We start from the raw sequence: 17198 nt of genomic DNA on the forward strand, positions 1-17198 counted from the left end.
AGCAAAAATAATGAAACTCCATGTTCTAAATATTCTGCAATCGACAAAGAAACATGGCGTCAGTTTGTACAGTTTAGGACATCCGAGACGTGGTAGGTAAGTGTAGGTAAAATCATTCAATTCATTTTGTCATAGGAAACAAGGTCAAAAGAATAGGGTATAAGTGCTCAGAATAAAAATCCACACCTATTGTCTTGTGGTGGATACAAGAAGCTTGAGGAGAAAATAATGAAGCAGAAGCCAGATAGTAGACTTTCACTTTCTGAGGGTGGTGACCCTCCTCCTCCTCCTTCACCACCATCTCGGCACGAGAAGTGGAAGTTAGCCCGTTTAAGATCATTAGGCTCCTACACTTCCGACACTGCTAGAGAGATATCTGAAAGAATTGTAAGATGTCATTTATCATATTTAAACAACATTTTTGTTATATATATTACATAGATCTTTCAAATAATTATGAAGTTCTGTTATGTTACAGGACTCCTTGGTTGAGCAGAGCTCCCAAGGTCAATTCACACAACAAGGTCGTGAGAATGTTCTTGCCACAACTATTGGACGACCTGAGCACCCAGGACGGGTGCGTGCTGTTGGGACTGGCATAGGCATATGACAGTTCTTTAGGTCTTCCTCACGTCCATGTTCATACGAAAAGCTGAAGGAGCACGTCAGAAAAGAGATGACATAGGAGATCACAAAGAAGGTTTGGGCAAAGTTGTATGATGAAATTGTTGAAATGGTTGCGCGCCATTTTCAGCAGCGTTATGAGGATTATGGCAATCGTCCTCTGCCATCTCCTGTAGCGGAACATGTTGTGCCCCCTACAGGTAAACTTAATAATCATTTTTGTTTATTAATTTACTTTTTGTATAACCTAACATTTAATTTCACTGGTAGAAGCGGCAAAGGAAGTTGCTCAACTGTCGGTGCCCCAGGGGACGACATGGACGACACTTGTCCATGTCAATTATATATTCTCTCTGATACCGGGACCATCCTAGTGGCTCGTGGCACAGTCTATGAGACAACCACTGTATGGTGTATAGCTAGCAAAAGATGAGGTCAAGGTCACTGATGGACAAATTTGTAAGCACCAAAATATGATGTCACAAACTTGTTTCACAATCGGCAAGTATGACCGAATCGTTCAAGTAATAAAACTTGGTAAGACCAAGTATCGTTCTTCCCAAAGGACTCACGGCCTAGTTTAGTTATGTGGTTTCTTGATTAACTAAGACTTACAAACGAAATATTCAAAGTTTAATATGCAAAGACAGAAAATAAACATGTATGCATGAATTGATCAATGGCAAAGACAAAAGATAAACACTTTCAATGGAATATATGAATGAATATGTTGTTGGGGGTCAATTTCATCTCATCCACTCTCATATATTTTAGGAATTCAACATTCAAATCATCATTGTTAATGCCACTCACTAATGTACCATTCTAGATGGCTTCTCCCTAATCAAATAGTTCATACAATTCCTAGCATTCCTAATGATTAGTTCATTACCGCAGGAGCTTAAGGCAACCAATATAATGTTGTCAGTAAAATATTGGGAGAAATTCCCCGGATCTAGATTTCCCCGTACGTGTCCGTATCAACAAAACCAATAATCATGCATTAGAATGAGTTAAACAATGCAAGCATTGAGCAAAGAGGAAAAACCCTAACTAATGATGAAAAGAAAGCATATGTCTTAATTCAAAGATGTATTCAACAAATCCATATATGAGAGCTTCAAGAGATTACATTGATTCCCCAACAAACATACAAGGTTTAGTTCACCATATACATGGTGAACCTAGATGAATAACAATGAAAGTATGAAAGAATAAACCCAATAAAGTTGAAGAGGTAGCCTGAGCATCCAAGATCCTCCTTCAAAGGGGTGAAAGAGAGAGTGTTTGCCTCGTTTCTGCCAAAGATACCTAACTAAAGGACGTGCAAGCCCTTATATACTAATTTAGAATTACAAAAGATTACAAAAGCCCAAGTCCAAAAAGTGCCGCTCAGCGCCATTTACCGCTCAGCGGTGGTTACGCGTCTTCTTTCTTCCCCTCAGCGGCCATTTGCCCCTCAGCGGTTCCAACGCCACCTCTTGAGTGCCGCTCAGCGGTAGTTTGCCGCTGAGCGGTGCCTTCGACTTCTCTTTTTGCACTCTTTCTTGTCTTTTCTAATGTCCTCTCTCTCATTCTTCACTTCTTTCACCAAATTCACCTCAAAACCTGCACAAAAACACTCAAATCAAGCATAAACCTGTCCAGCTCTCTTATTTCTGAAAATATAAACAAAATGCATGATTTCAAGCTAGTTTCTAAGTCTAAAGGTTGCTTTTAGTATCACTTTTAAGCATGAAAATAACAGTTTTTCAACTGTTATCACAACCCCAAACTTAGAACTTTGCTTGTCCTCAAGCAAATAAAATGTAACTCCATCTCCAACCAATTCATATGATGGTTTACTCATTCAAAATCCTCTTTTCAAGATAAGTAATAACTTCACTCAAACTTATGACCAAGAGTTAATTCAAGATGTGCACATGCTTTAGTGTTCACAAAGTCATTTAAGTTCCAACAAATGCTATTTTTCATGAATGATCAATCAATTAAGCATGGATGTTCATGTGCTTATGGAATCTTTCCTCACTAGGTAAAGTGTTTCACTCAATACACAAGTGTATAAGAGGTAAAGTGTTTCACTCATTCACTCCACTATCACAATGTCACATGAATCAACTTTGCCTTTCATTTAACCACAATCAAATACATTCACAATCATGCATCATCACAAGGACTTTTCAATGGCTTATAATGTGGCTGGGCTAACAAGAAAATTGGTTTTTCTGGATCACAAAATCCTTGAGTTAAGAGAATCATAACAACACAATCTTCCTATTCATTCCCAACTTTCTTTTGCCTTTGCTTTTGCATTTGCATTGAGCTTTGCTTCTTTTTCTTTTCTTTTCTTTGCATATTCTTACTTTTTAGCTCTTAGCTCAATGCTTTTTCCTTTTTCATGTTTCCCCAATAACCCCAAACTTGAACATTTAACAATACCACACAAGATCTTCTACTTAACTCAAGGTAAAGATTTTCAATCAAGGGTGTTCAGTGTATATTTAAGGCTAAGGGTTCAAAGGATAGAACACAACGTGTTCTCTTTTAGAAGGCTAACTTTATGAATTTGGCCAATAAAAAGGGTTTCAAAAACACGGCCTTTGATCATATGATGCAAAACAAGCAATTGATTCAATCATAGAAAACCTGGGCAAAGTCATTCATGCTTTCAAAGTAATAGCATTCAACAATAACAACTCTGGAGCTCAAAACCTCACATATAAGCTCATTCACATTTGACATGCACATCCTGCTTAATTTCACAATCACAATCATGATATTATGCATTTGTTCACAAAGCTTGTGAATCACCTATATAAGCATTTTAATGTGCACATCATCTCAACATCAATCAATCAATAAGCATCATCAAGCATTACTTATCACACAATCACAGTTAATAGCAAACCATCATAACAAACCAGGTGCTCAATAGAGTACATCAAACCCTAATCTAAAAACAAAAACAAATAAGTTCAGAAAACTTAAACCACAAAAGCATAATCATATGATAGCATTCATCAGTAAATGCTATCTCAGCTCCTCATCAGTCCGAGCTCTCTGTATCTTCCTCTTCCTCTTCATCATCATCTTCATCAAATGCATCCTCCTCCTCTGCTTCATCTTCCTCCATATCTCTGGCTGAAGCTTCAGCTGCTCCAGCTCCTCCATATACTGGTTCTTCTGGCCAAGCTACCACATTATGGAATTCATCCATAGTCCACCTGTGTGCTGGAGGGGTATCATACATCCCCACTATCATCTCAGCCGTGGCCACCTGCCCTCTGTGAATGGACTGCAACTGAGCACCTATAAGAGACATATACATGTCCCTCATCTGGAATGGTTCTGCCTCATGAGTATCAGCAGAAGTCCTGCTCTGTGCTGGCCTTCTCTCTCTACGAGCCTGGCGTGGTGGCACTGGCTGGGCTGCCTCCTCTCCTCCACAGTACTGTCTGTAATAGGCCTCATCTATAGCTTTTCTTGGCCTCTCAAATGGTGGAACAGAAGTGTCCACCCCAGCTAGCTTGCAAAGGTGAGTGATCAAAGAAGGATGTCCCAGTGGTGCTTTGTTGTTTGAGGTGTTAGCACACACACTAATCTCATCAGCTATCACCTGCCCAATATTAACATTCAAGTTTCTGATAACACAGTAGATGAATAGTGCCCTGCTGAGAGTAATATCTGACACATGTGAACATGGCTGAATGTTGGCATGAGAAAACGCCATCCAATACTTTGCAAGAGGAGTCAAATCTGTCCTCCTAATGTTAACCACTGAGCCAGATCTATTCCTTTGGAAGTGTCCTCCAGGTATACACAATACTCTCTCCACATCCTCATAATCAGCACCTTCCTCCATGCTAAGAGCAAACTGGCATTGCTCACCAGCCCACACAGTATCCAGAAAGTTATTTATGGAGTCAGGATCATACCTGATAGCATGGCCTCTAACATAGCCCAAATAATTCTCAGCTGGATAATCACCAATCTTCTTTGCATTGGTGTAAAATTCTTTCACCACAGCTATGTTGGCAGGTGATGGATAAGTGGCTAGCTTCCCCCAATCATTCCCTAACACTTGCTCTCCAAATTGAGGAGCAAAGTTAGGTATCATTCCAACCTTTCTCTCCATTAGAAGTCTCCTGTCCTGAACCACCCTAAAGTGCTTCTCATGTTTCCTAGAGAGGAACCTGCCATTATGGGGCTGCTCTGGTTCCTTTTCCTTTCTCTTGGTTGCCATGGTTTTCAATCTCTTTCCTGAAGAGGATGCCATTCCTGCATTCAAACATAAATCCAAAACCACAGAACATGATGTTCATCATTAGTAAACACAAAACAAAACTCCTTTCGAAGCTAAACCACCGCTGAGGGTCAGAATTTCCCCTCAGCGCCACCAGTGCCACATTCAAACACGCAACAAACCAGAAAAAAACAAATCTGGCAGAGTGCCGCTCAGCGGTAAATGCCGCTCAGCGGTGATCTGCAGATTTTTTGCAAATCTCATTTTTAAACTGTCCTAACTCCACCCAAATGCAATTTTCAGTTTTCCAGTTCATAATCAAGCAGTTTAATCGGTTCAAACATCAAATATATCATCAAATCATGCATAGAAATCAAAACCCCTAAATATTCATGCTTTGACAATCACATTCAATTTCAAGAACCCTAGAATGAACAAAATGCATTTTACTTACTTGGGTGGAGATGCTAGATGATATGAGAATGCCTTCAAACTAGAATGCTCTCTTCCAACCCCAAACTTTGATGGCACACTAGTGAAAAAGTGAATAGAAGAGAGATTTTCTTAAGAGGGAAGAGTGAAAAGATGTGGAAAACCTAAGAGAATGTGTGTGGAAGTGTTTATGCAGAGAGAAGCCAGAAAATAAACCCTTAAAACGCAGCTTGGGGTATAAAAATACCCTAATGGGCTCGGGTCCCGCTAAGGGGAACTTAAGCCCCTCTGCGATAGTACCGCTCAGCGGTAATTGCCGCTCAGCGGCACTTTCGTGAAGTACTCCCCTCCTTCTTTTCTTGACCTACATGCCTTCCCTACATGTCTCTCATAGGTTCCCTGCAATTCAATGTTAAAAATGCTTATGCAAATCCTAACTAAAAATAAACAAACAAAAACAATCAATCAACTGGGTTGCCTCCCAGGTAGCGCTTGTTTAACGTCACGAGCCTGACCCAAAATCCACCAACACCCAGCAGTAGGTGTTTCAAACTTACCAGCACCCATCAGTAGGTGCAAAATCTTCTCACCAACACCCATCAGTAGGTGTTACAAACTTAGTATCCTTCAGTAGATACTTAATCACCTAGCATCCTTCAGTAGATGCTAGATCAAACAAAATAATGTCCAGAATAATGTTCACAAATTATAAATTACAAAACCAAATCAAAAGTTTGTAAATCCACTGGGTTGCCTCCCAGCAAGCGCTTCTTTAACGTCACTAGCTTGACCCAACCTCAAGTTCCTTCTTCTTTTTCTTCTTTCTACTGAACTTCTTCAGAAATTTGATCAAACCAGGAACCTGTTGCAATGTCTCAACCATAGGAACTTTAATCTCCAATTTCTTGAAGATTTCCATAAAGCACTTAAATTTCTTTTCCTTCCTATGATTCTTCTTTAGATGAGGATGTGATTTTTCATGTGATTTCTTCTTCTTTCCTCTCATCTTCTTTTTCTTCCTTTTTCTCTCCCTAAATTTTCTCTTTTTCTCTTCTTTTATTTTTTTCTTCCTTTCTCTTTTTCTCCTCAACTTCTTTATCTTCACACAAATTTTCTTTCTCTCTTCTCTCTCAACCACTTCTTTCTCTTTTTCTTCATCTTTATTTTTCTCACTCAACTCTTCTTTCTCTTTTCTCTCTATCTTTTCCGCATCTCCCTCTATTTTTTTCTCATCAAGAATCTTGTCACTTTCAGTGACATTGGTTTGCCCTTCCTCCTTAAGGTTAATTTCAGTATTAACCTCATCATCCAAACTCTGACTAATGTAACGAAAGTGCATCTCCATCCTTTTACATGATTCTTCAATGCTTTTCTGAGTAGAGTCGGAACTTTTCAAAAATCGTTGAAGGGTGTCCTCCAAACTTTCTGATAGAGAGGATTTTTGCTGCCATTGTTGTTGTGGTTGGTTCTCAAATTGTCCAGCAGCTTGCCAAAATTGGCTTTGATCCATGCTTGAGTGAGGTTCCCACCATTGGTTGAGATTACTTTGGTAGAATTGAGTGCCCCTATAGTTAAACTCTTGACCAAATTGCATTCTGCAGACATTAGGCACAAAACCCTAAAAACAATTGTTAGCACAAAAAGATAGAGAAGAAGATATAGATTCAAAAGATAGAAGATTCAGAAGATAAGATAGAATAAGATAGAATAAAATAAAATAAAATAAAATAAAATCTAACCTAATCTAAAAAGATAAAATAAAATCTAACCAAATAAAATCTAATCCTAAAAGATAAAATCTAATCTAAAAGATAAAATAAAATAAAATCTAACCTAACCTAAAAGATAGAATAAGAATAAAATAAAATCTAACCTAAAAAGATAAAAAAATAAAATCTAATAAAATAAAATAAAATCTAATCTAAAAAGATAAAATAAAATCAAATAAAAACCAAAAAATAAAAAACAGAAAATAAAAACAGAAAACATAAAAACAGAAAACAGAAAAATAAAATAAAATCAAATAAAATACAAACTGAAAAATATAAACAGAAAAATAAAATAAAATTAAAAAATTCGAAATTTAAATTAAAAATAAAAAAAAAATAAGTCAAAGATAATCAATAATCACACAAATTAACCAGTTAAACCACGAGTCCCCGGCAACGGCGCCAAAAACTTGATGGACAAATTTGTAAGCACCAAAATATGATGTCACAAACTTGTTTCACAATCGGCAAGTATGACCGAATCGTTCAAGTAATAAAACTTGGTAAGACCAAGTATCGTTCTTCCCAAAGGACTCACGGCCTAGTTTAGTTATGTGGTTTCTTGATTAACTAAGACTTACAAACGAAATATTCAAAGTTTAATATGCAAAGACAGAAAATAAACATGTATGCATGAATTGATCAATGGCAAAGACAAAAGATAAACACTTTCAATGGAATATATGAATGAATATGTTGTTGGGGGTCAATTTCATCTCATCCACTCTCATATATTTTAGGAATTCAACATTCAAATCATCATTGTTAATGCCACTCACTAATGTACCATTCTAGATGGCTTCTCCCTAATCAAATAGTTCATACAATTCCTAGCATTCCTAATGATTAGTTCATTACCGCAGGAGCTTAAGGCAACCAATATAATGTTGTCAGTAAAATATTGGGAGAAATTCCCCGGATCTAGATTTCCCCGTACGTGTCCGTATCAACAAAACCAATAATCATGCATTAGAATGAGTTAAACAATGCAAGCATTGAGCAAAGAGGAAAAACCCTAACTAATGATGAAAAGAAAGCATATGTCTTAATTCAAAGATGTATTCAACAAATCCATATATGAGAGCTTCAAGAGATTACATTGATTCCCCAACAAACATACAAGGTTTAGTTCACCATATACATGGTGAACCTAGATGAATAACAATGAAAGTATGAAAGAATAAACCCAATAAAGTTGAAGAGGTAGCCTGAGCATCCAAGATCCTCCTTCAAAGGGGTGAAAGAGAGAGTGTTTGCCTCGTTTCTGCCAAAGATACCTAACTAAAGGACGTGCAAGCCCTTATATACTAATTTAGAATTACAAAAGATTACAAAAGCCCAAGTCCAAAAAGTGCCGCTCAGCGCCATTTACCGCTCAGCGGTGGTTACGCGTCTTCTTTCTTCCCCTCAGCGGCCATTTGCCCCTCAGCGGTTCCAACGCCACCTCTTGAGTGCCGCTCAGCGGTAGTTTGCCGCTGAGCGGTGCCTTCGACTTCTCTTTTTGCACTCTTTCTTGTCTTTTCTAATGTCCTCTCTCTCATTCTTCACTTCTTTCACCAAATTCACCTCAAAACCTGCACAAAAACACTCAAATCAAGCATAAACCTGTCCAGCTCTCTTATTTCTGAAAATATAAACAAAATGCATGATTTCAAGCTAGTTTCTAAGTCTAAAGGTTGCTTTTAGTATCACTTTTAAGCATGAAAATAACAGTTTTTCAACTGTTATCAGTCACAGTGGATGAAGTTGTCGTATTGGATGTCGTTCTTCTTGTGCCTACAGATGAGTTTTTCACTGTGCAAGAGGCATTTAAGTCGTTCGTCGCCTGGCGTAGACATTTGGTTGGTGATGTATCTGATCCTCAGGTAAACACTCCTACTATATAATTCTCAATTTTAATATTTACTTATTATTGACATCATAACATAACCATTTTTTCATGTAACAGTAGACAGGTCAATAGGGAAGTCCTACACCGAAGAAGACTCATTTATCTAAGGACGACCCTCTTGGTGCGTTAGACGAGCTTGCTAACATCATTTCAGATGCGCTGATGATTGTACACTGGGATTCTACTACATTTGGAAGAGAAGCTTAGATCCCATTGTACTTGCATCAGCAAGATGTTAGGGAGCTTGCGTCGGGGAGAGAAGAAATTAATATTACACTCATTCAGCTGTGGATGATGTAAGTTTATGAGAACTTTTTTATATAATTCTTTTTTATCAAGTTACTTATATCAGATTATTTCTACATTTTAGGTATATGTTTGATCTCAGTAACAAGAAGGGGTTCAATCATGTATATGGGTTCATTGACCCCTCTATGACTCATGAAAGAAATAAATTTGATGATATCCAAACATACATCACCACCTGCTTTGCAATGGGGAATGAGATATATTTTCTTCCTTATATACTTGGGTAAGTGAAGTTTGTTAACTTCAAAGTTTCATTTATTAATTTTGGTATATGACAATTAAGTTATTACCAATTTCAGGCGTCATTGGCAGCTACTTGTGATCTTCATACCGGAGAACACTACTGTCTGGTTTTGTTCATTGCACAAGTCTCCTCCCAGCCCTCTTAGACATATAGTAGATTGGTAAGAACATCAATGTTTCAACTTTCTTTGTTATATAAATGTATGCTAAAGCATTTTTTTTAATAGTTCCCTTGCAACACATATGATCTTATCTGGGAGATCTACTGCTACAGCTAAAAAGCTTGCATGGGTTTTCCTTAAGGTTTGGTATTTTAGTCCATACTTTGTTACATTTTCTACCATTCCAATGATGTTACTTAACATTTTTTAATTATGATGATATATTGTAGTCATATGAATGTGGTTACTACATCATGTTTTGGATGATGACCATTATTCGTGCACATTACACCAGTGGATTGCAAACGGTAATATTTAGATTTGAATTTTATTTTCTCTATAGTTTAGATTTCATATACACTAATTGAAATCGTTGTTTTTTTATGCAGAGATTCAATCTGACTGCTCCAATTCTAGAGAAGTCACTTAAACTCGTGAGGAAAGCACTGGCTAAATATAATATTCACTTATATAATAGTATGTAGTAGATATTAGAATATAGTAAGTTCTAAGTTTATGCTTCTAAGTTATTTTATGCTTTTGTACATTATTATTAGTTTAACTTTGTAAATTGGATGGATTTATGCTTCAAAGTTGATTTATGATTACATTGGATTGATTTATGCTTTAAGAAGTTGATTTATTATTACATTGAATGTATTTATGTTTTAATATAATTTTTATTCAAAATATATGCTTCTATATTGTTCTGGACTGTTCTGGCTGTAAAATTATATGCAGGTCTGTTTCTACAGTTGGGACTGTTGTAGAAACATACCTGTTCTTAAAAAAAAGCAAGGGAATATGCCTCGGTTGTGACCATAACCGAGGTAGAAAACCCACCTATGGCATCGATTCAGACCCTAACCGACGCATAAAGGTTTGCGAAAGAAGAAAAAAATAAAAAAAGACCCTATTGCCTCGGTTCAGGTGCAAACCGAGGCAGTAGAGTTGGACATATTGCCTCGATTCAAAGGGAACCGAGGCATAAAGTCCTGCGAAATTTTTTTTTTAAAAAAAAGCCTACTACTTCGGTTAACTTTGAACTTAGACAAATTCCTTCACTTTTATGCCTCAGTTCAGAACCGAGGGAAAAAGGCTACCCCTTTTTGCCTCGCCTGGATATGCCTCGGTTCAGCAACTGCTGCCTATGGGCGAAAAGAACCGCTGTCATTTCCCTTAACTACACTAGTGTTATTATTATATTAATATTATTATGTTATTATATTATTATTAAATATTATTAAGTGTTATAATAAATTATTAATTTTTAAGAACTATTAAATTTGTTGAATTCTTCATCTTAAAAATTTGGTTTCTATGTTAAATAAGAACTATTCTTATAGGATGAAAATAAGTAAAAAAATATTTAAGGGCATTAAAAGGGTTTCGTTAAAAAAGTTGTCATAGCAATTTTTTTTGGATTTTGAATTTCAAGTTCAAACTTTATTATTATAGTCATAAATACCTAATTTCAGTTAAATTTTAGATGAATTTTACACTTACCTTATTTTGTTTGTGATAAATTTCTATTAAATTTACTCCAATTTAGTTTGATTTGTAGTTTTCAGCAGAAAAAGTGAGTAAAAGTGGAAATAAAAAAAAATGGGTGTAATGTATGCAAATTTGTTTGTAAAGCATGACTGTTGCGACTAAACCGCAAATGTAAGGTTAAGCCCTAAGAGCAAACCCTTTGAAAGAGAAAACTTCAAACACCAAAACTAGTGTTAAGCCATGAAGACTCCTTTTCAAAGAAGTTATCCAAGGAGAAAAGCACCAAAACGTGAGGCTAAGTCATGAGTGCACTATTGTGTTGGGAATCCAAGTGTGAGTCTAAGTCCCACATTGGATAAAAATGAGAAAATAGAACACTATATAAAGATGAAAGACTCATTTACTCATTGCCTTAAAGTTTTGGGTCAATCCCTTATATGGTTGAACTCATATCTCATTAGTGTTTGTGTCACCTCGTTGAACCTCCTCCTCGATAGACCCAACAGTGGTACAAGTCCCGTTAAGATGAACGATGGTTGGAAAGGACTACTCGTGGTGTTGGTTGGTTGGGAATGCTTCTGCTGAAGGGGGAGTGTACCTATGTGGAAAGGACTCACCTACCTTAAGATTTTGGATAAAGAGTGGTGTCAATCCCTTATATGGTTGGACTTATATCTCATTGGTGTTTGTGTCTCTCCGGTGAACACCCTCCTTGTTAGACCCAACATGTTGAGCACTACTCTGGACAATTTATAAACGTATAGGATAATTTATAAAAATATATTTACACCCTTGTTTTAGATAAATCTTTTGTACTTATCAGGGAAAATAGAAGGATATGGTTACTAAACACATTTTAATGTTTGCATCTATTATGATGAGTTAAACCTTCTTGTGTTGAGGTCAATATATATGTAACCCTTTGAAATTCTCTTGTACTGGTATTGTTTTATTGATTAAAGTATGTTTTTGTTTACATGTTTATGAATTAGTTTATGCTTGTTGTTGGATGAATTTATCACTAGTCTTATTTCACTGGCTTGGGATTGAGTGAGAATTGTTTCCAAGGTGTGGTTCAACTGATTTTCCACTTGTTTTAGATGTAATGAATAGACCTAAGGCTCTAGCTGGTTATAAAGTTATGATCTTAATGCAAGTTATTCATTCAAGTTGTTAAAATAGAATGACTTAATTTCTCACATCAAGAGGGGGGTGAATTGGTGAAATGTAAAAATAAAATCTTTGAAAATCTTTTTCACAAAAATGATGCCTTAATATTTTTCATGAATCACAAGGTAAAAGATTTTCAATGCAGTGGAAATTTAATCGAATGAATGGAGAACGTAATCGATTGAATAAAGAGAGTAGGGATGAGAAAATTCAAACACTGTGTTTTTATACTGGTTCGGCCAAGCCTACATCCAATGTCCTTCTAACCACAGGAAGCCAATGCACTATAATGATCAAGGTTTTTACAACAAGGCTTTTATAGCAACCTCACGTCAAAAATATAAAACACCTCTCTAGCCCTCTAATCAAAATATAGGCAGTATACAACAAGACCAACAGCAAGAATCCCCTCTTTTACTGTCTAAACCCTTTGAGACACTCTCAAAGTCAAGAACGTCACACGCTCTTCTTCTTGTAATCACAACAGGGAACTTCAAACCAATCTTCAAAAGATTGTAACCTCTGATCTCTCAATGACACCCAAATTTGCAAGTTGATCAGCCTTTGAAAAACACAGCAATCTTGTTCTTCAAGAAATCACAAAAGTTGATCACCACGGTCACTCTTGTTTCTTGGAGCTTTTCTTTACTTCCTGTAAGATCACATCTTTCTGCAAAAGATAAGAAAATGTTAGAATCACAAAAGTTCTTACAAAAATCAAATATGCGTCAATTTATAGAATAACTCATCTCAGACGCATTTTAATCAACTTAGCTACTAATGCATTCGAATACAACAATTCTATTATAACATTTAGCAGCAATCACGACAATTAATTGAATGCACAATTAATGCAGTCGACTAACATTTAATGCTTGGTCAACACAATAAAAAATATGATCGTTAGACAGTTATGTCAAGCATTAACGGTATTTCAAAACAATAACTAATTTAATCGAATACAACACGCATGCAACCGATTATGCAACAGTTTTAAGCATAGTTTTGGAAAACTTTCTCTTTGAAAACTCTCACAGCACACTTGAAAATAGTTTGTGTAAAGACACGAGTTTTAATCGATTCACCCCATAATGAAGTCGACTTAAAATTGTTGTTTTGCCACACATTTAAAATTTAACATAAGTGCTTGTGGTTTTCCTTTTCAGCATCATATGTCATGCATTCACATATAAAAAACACAAGTGTAACATAGTGATATGCAATGAACAACACAAACATGCTCTCATATATGCTTGAGCATATTTAACAGAGTGATTAAAAGCATATAACATGTAAATATGGAACATGTAGCACAGAATATACATGTGTTATTAATTATGTGTTGTCATCATCAAAAACTCATATATTACTGAGATTGTAGGTTAAACTAAACCTTTGCTCCCCCTATCAACAATCTCAACACTAGTAGTCAACTTTAAGGAGTCATACTGAAGTTTGATGATCTTAGGCTTTAGGTGTCAGGAATGAACGTAAAGTTACATTTAAGAATACTCATAAGACATGAAAAATTGCATCTTCATAAATAATAATTGGATTGGTACAAGAGGGGGATAAATTTGTTAAATCTAGCCTCAACATGTTTTTGTTATATTGAAATCAATCTTTCTATTTAATATTGTTTCAACACGTCTTTATTATACTACATCATCACTTTTTCACAATAATTCTATATTCCTCCTTTTTACAATACAAAAATAAAGTTCTATTCAAATCAAACAAATTTAAGTATTATGTATTCTACCCAATCGTCATGGATAAGACATTTGTTTTATTACAAACTACTCAGATACTAGTTGGAAAATTTATTACATTGGAGCACATCAACACATACTTTTAAAGTTTTTTGCGATTTTGAATTTCAAAACCAAACTCTATTATTTTATATTATGAATTTCAAATTTAGCAATATAAATCTTAATTTTAGAAAAAGATTGAAATTGAAATAGTTAGTTATTTTTTTATCTTTGAAAGTTGAAAGAACATATAATTTTCACTACATTTATTTTTATGTTATTAAAATTATTATTTAAATTTAACATTAGTGTATCTTGGTGTAATACTCAATAAAGTCTTGCATCTACAAGAGGATTGCAAAATAGTTGTCTATTACTGAAGAACAAGCGAGAATACTAAATTAATGTTTGGTAGAGCTTCCATGAGGAAAATTGATGTCTTAAGAGTGTTGTGGATCTCTCCAAAACTTTTCAAGAAAGACATCACATGTTCAAAATCTCTATATCTAGCAACAATTTTCACCAAATTGCAAGTGCATTTAACACAATATATGGTGGTGAAAATTGACCTCAAACATTCAAGCTCTTTAAATATGTATATAAAAGAAAAACACTTTTCTACTCTTAGTTAATATATTGTATTTCCTATAACAAATCTGAAATATGAAAATAACCATATTTTTCGAAAATTTGGTTTGCATGCGAGATGTGCCATGCAAGTTGACCCACAAACCCGCAAGAAAAGTGCAAAGTGAGCTGAGTATTTTAGCTTGTTGCCTACTTAAGCATGTCCCACAATACTAGTATCAAAAAAGTTATTTCATTTTGATTGATTGTTTTCATGCATGGACATTATTTAGAGGAGCGGTAAGTTCTCTTTTCTCCCTCACCGCTGGTGACTCTTTTACTCTGGCGTTGACACCACCCTCAAATATATACAATTAGTTTGATTTTTGGTTTTTAATGTACATTGCACTTTGCTTATAAATTGGTTGTTGAATTTCATTTTGTTGTTTTCCTTTTCAAATTTTTTTAGGAATTTAATTCGATTAAATTGTATTTTTAGTTTTCATTGTACTTTGTGTCTTGTTTCTTATATGTGGCATTGGTTATCTTTTGTCTTCGTCATTATTGATTTTATGTTAGACAATTTTTTAGTGTTTTTTTTAGCATTTTATTTTTGGTTAAAATTTTAAAATATTTGTAGTATGGAATTATAGTTAAACACTCAGTGAAACTTCGTTTCCATTTGAGATTTAGCATAAATGATTAAACTTTTAATCGTTTGTATTAAATCTCGAATTGTCCAATCGAATAGTTTGGAGAAATATTTTTCATAATTTGTTATAACATGTACGTTGAAGTTTATAGATAAATTTGATAAAATTTCGGTTGAGATCATTTTGTATTGTTCTCTCGATGCATACTTGATTGTGGTCATTAATGATCACTCTCATTTCGTGTATTTTGGAGACCGATAAATACTGCCAAAATTTTATCAAATTTTAAGGATGAAGTTGTGTCGCACTCCACAATAGTGAAGAAGTATACAACCAAGTGAAAAACATTTGCATTGTGTTTGGAAAACATCAAAAGAATACCACTGAGAAACATTTGGAAGAAACGATCAATATGCTATAATCTTCCATATTGGTGTCACTAGTGCAGAAAGGGCTTTAAACGTCTGCTATTTTGGCTTTTTGACATCCGACCTTAAGCCGACATCTTTGTGGGTGACGTTAGTCAGACGTCTGTTGTGTCAGAACAGACGTCTATATAGACGTCCGGCGAAGCCACCCCGGACGTCTATATGGCTTCACGGACGTCTAAAAGGCTGACAGGGAAGTTGAAGAATTCATTGCTTCAGCCTTTTAAACGTCTGTTAGAGGGGGCCGGACGTCTATATTATTATAGACGTCCGGCCCCCTCCAGAACGGACGTCGAAAAGGCTGACAGGGAAGTTGAGAGTTCATTGCTTCAGCCTCTTAAACGTCCGTTAGAGGGGCCCCGACGTCTATAATATTATAGACGTCGGGGCCCTGCAAGCACGGACGTCTACAGTCCCACTTATTTACGGATATGCCACCGGTCAATTATTTACGTTGGAGTTTTTGTGGACGGACGTCTATTGGGTGACGTTTAAGGCCAATTTTGCACTAATGTGTAAACTTCTCGTACAACATTGTATAGACAAGATGCAAGTTGGAAAAAAATGTATGTATGTGATAGTGTCATCGAGACTTTACTAAATGCAAAAGAAAGACAAAAGATTGGGTAAAAACACGAAAAGATTTAGCTGACATGGATATTCGTTCTGAGTTACATCCATAATCAATTGAAAGATGCACATCTGCCCTTAACCTGTCACACTCTCTTTAAAAAAGAAAAGCAATTTTTTTGTAAGTGTTTAAGTAGTGTGAAGGTTCCACAAGGTTAATCTTTAAATATTACTAGCCTTACTTTTATGCAACATTTAAAGTTAATTGGTTTAAAGTTCCATGATTTGTCCTATGTTGACGCAACAACTTTTACCAATAGTTATTTTAGCCATATTACTTACTTTTGCTAGAGGTATTTTCTAACGTTTGAGTATGTTTTTTAATGTCATTTTTAAGAAAGTTGTTGACCCTCAAGTGTTTAGAGGATATGTCATGGACGAAAGAAAGTTTGCACACCCATGGATGAGTGAAAAATTGACACTTAATGAACATAACAAAAATTTCTTATCATAGTTTAAGAAAAAGTTTACGTGACTCCAAATGTTTCTAAAACTCTATTGAGGCTAGCTCGTGGGCCAAACACCGATGCGATCACATATGGTAGTTACTACATAAAAAATTATTGCTTTTATTCAAAGATGGAAGATGGTAAAAGTAGAGTTCAAAATAGTGGGGTTACCTTACAAACTAAGGTTGTACACTTTGCCAATTCTAAGGACAAAAATCCAATTATAGAATCCATGAGTTATTTCAAAATAATACAAGAAATATGGGAAGTTGGCTATGTAAGTTTTAAAGTTCTAGTTTTCAAGTGTAAATGGATTGGTAGCAATTCGGGTGTGGTGACAAATGATCTCGGGTGCGCTTTGGTGGACCTTAGTATCAAGAT

This window comes from Vigna umbellata, chromosome 1 (genome assembly GCF_029865625.1).
Source record: "Vigna umbellata cultivar VRB3 chromosome 1, Vumbellata_1.0, whole genome shotgun sequence".
Lineage (NCBI taxonomy): Eukaryota > Viridiplantae > Streptophyta > Magnoliopsida > Fabales > Fabaceae > Vigna > Vigna umbellata.